Genomic DNA, 2227 nt, shown 5'->3' with positions numbered 1-2227 from the left:
TGTCGGAAGGAAAAGAGCATCTGTGCTGGGCTTTCTCAGCCTCCACACTCTTCTAGGCGGTCCAGAAAGCCTTGCCTCCTAAAACAATCACTGGGGCAACTGCACCTCTCTTAACACTGTCCATCCCAGGAACTTACTCCGCAGCACATCAGACCTGATAACTTACCCTAGCACAGGTTACAGGTGAGTCAGGAGCTGAGTATCTCTACCTCCAAAACATTACTGTTGTGAATTGTTCAGGCTGAAACAATTAATATTCTGGCCAAACAGGGAATATCCCTCCCTGCTCTTGGAAGAGGGAGAGTAGGCAGCCTTGTAGCCTGCAGAGGGTAAAAAGTCCCCCATTATCTAGAACACCTCTTGTTCCAGCCTTAGTAATGCCGGGGTTTGTGCTCACTGTTCCCACCCATGTGTGGGTGTGCCTCCTCCAAGGCAGCTGGCTGGACCTGTACTGCCTCACAGAGCTGCCTGTGTCTGTACCCATCCCCCTTCTACAACTTAGCAAAAACAGCAATTTCCATAACTCCTGTAGCAGATGTCACTAATTTTGATTACTGACTTGTCATGTTTAAAGGCGGGCTAAAATATTACGAAAAAACCAAATTCTATTTAGCATCCAGTAGCTTTTTAAAAACTAGTTCTATTCGGTCCACAAGATTTGCCCCTGTGGCCAGATGCAGCAGGGAGGACTGTCCCAGGCACACAGGGCACAAGATACAAAATTTTAACGCACCACTAAAGTAAGGCTAGAAGCTCCCTACTAACAGCCTGCTGGGCCCAGACTAAGGAGAGAGATCTCTTTTAATTCAGGTAAGAGGAATGCTGCAACGCAATACCAACACCGATGCCCTAACAGTACTGCAGCTGCTTTGGGAAGGTGCCAGGCCCACCCCAGTCTCAGCCTGCCTTGTGGACAACCCAGTCTCTCCAGCTGTGCCCACGGCATACAGGATGCATCTGACCAGGCTTCCATGGTAGGACGGAAGGAAAGTATGAACTGAAGAGAAGACAGGGCAAAGGCCCTTGGCACGGCATAGCTGTTCTCTCACAACTTCAGCATGTGAGGGCTCAGAACTGGGGCGGAAATTTGTAATCCAGGCCTAGTGCACTCCAGGGTGAAGGCTAATTCCAGTTTCTAGAGCTTCCCTCAAGAGCATGCTCTCTGTTACACTGTGCTGTGGAAAGTTCTGCTCAAGAAGACAACTAGCCAAGGCGGTCTGTGCCAGTCAGCACAGATGCACGTGCCTGATGGAGAAGAGGCCTTGGGCTACTGCCACAGGAAAAGGCAGTGATCTTTACAGCGTTCCGCTGTTCAGTGCCACCAGGGCACTTGCATCCTGCCATTCAGACTCACCAGCTGCCAAAGGTCCCCAGCCAGCCCTCCCCACACAGCCAGGTCTGGCATGAACCTTCCCAGCTGGGCTGGAAATGCTGCTGGAAGGATGAACATACCTAGAATAGGTAACTATGGGAGGCTCACTCACTGCACTACATCCCAGCAAACACTGAATGGTATCTGTAGTGGTGACCCCAGGGGAGTCTGGGCTAAATTCAGCTTCCTTTGTTGGAGTCTGACAGATAATACAATCCACGTGCCCTGAGCCTGTCCTTCACTTGGCTGCCAAAAGCATGGGATCTAGAGTAGCGTTAGCAAGTGCAGGACATGCTGCCACCTGAAGCACAGAGTCTGCCTGGCTCCCTTCCCTGTTTTAGGTGCCTCTGGGGAAAGGCAGGATGCATGTCCAGCTGAGAGATGGCACTTGTAGCAAGAACGTCTCTGCCACAAAACCCAGCAAGCCTGCCCTAGCCCAGACAGCCCAGCTGAGGCAAGGGGGGTGAGCTGGGGCTATTGGGAGCTTAAACGAAAAAGTTTTGCTGAGGAAGGGACCAGGAGTGCAGAAAAACTACATGTGAGGCAAGGAGGAAAGGAAGGCAGATCATCTGATAGGATGGCAGACTGGTGATGAGCCCTGGAGGAGCTGCACAGACTGGCAGGTGGGTTAGGGCTCCACTCTCAGCAGCCAGAAGTCCAGCTCCTGTCCCCATCTGGAGCAGCAGGTCTCGTGCTCACTTACGCCTTCACCACCACCTCCACAGCCCTCGCTCTGCTCATCACCCAGAGGATAAGTGGTCCCTTTGCACTGGAGACAGCTTGGTCACAGCTCCAAGACAAGTGGGAAAGAAGATGGGAAGGTGGGCACATTGTGCTGATGTGGGCTGGCTGGAA

Source organism: Buceros rhinoceros, unplaced genomic scaffold, assembly GCF_000710305.1.
Source record: "Buceros rhinoceros silvestris isolate BGI_N320 unplaced genomic scaffold, ASM71030v1 scaffold28203, whole genome shotgun sequence".
Lineage (NCBI taxonomy): Eukaryota > Metazoa > Chordata > Aves > Bucerotiformes > Bucerotidae > Buceros > Buceros rhinoceros.
This window is presented reverse-complemented; position numbering follows the sequence as displayed.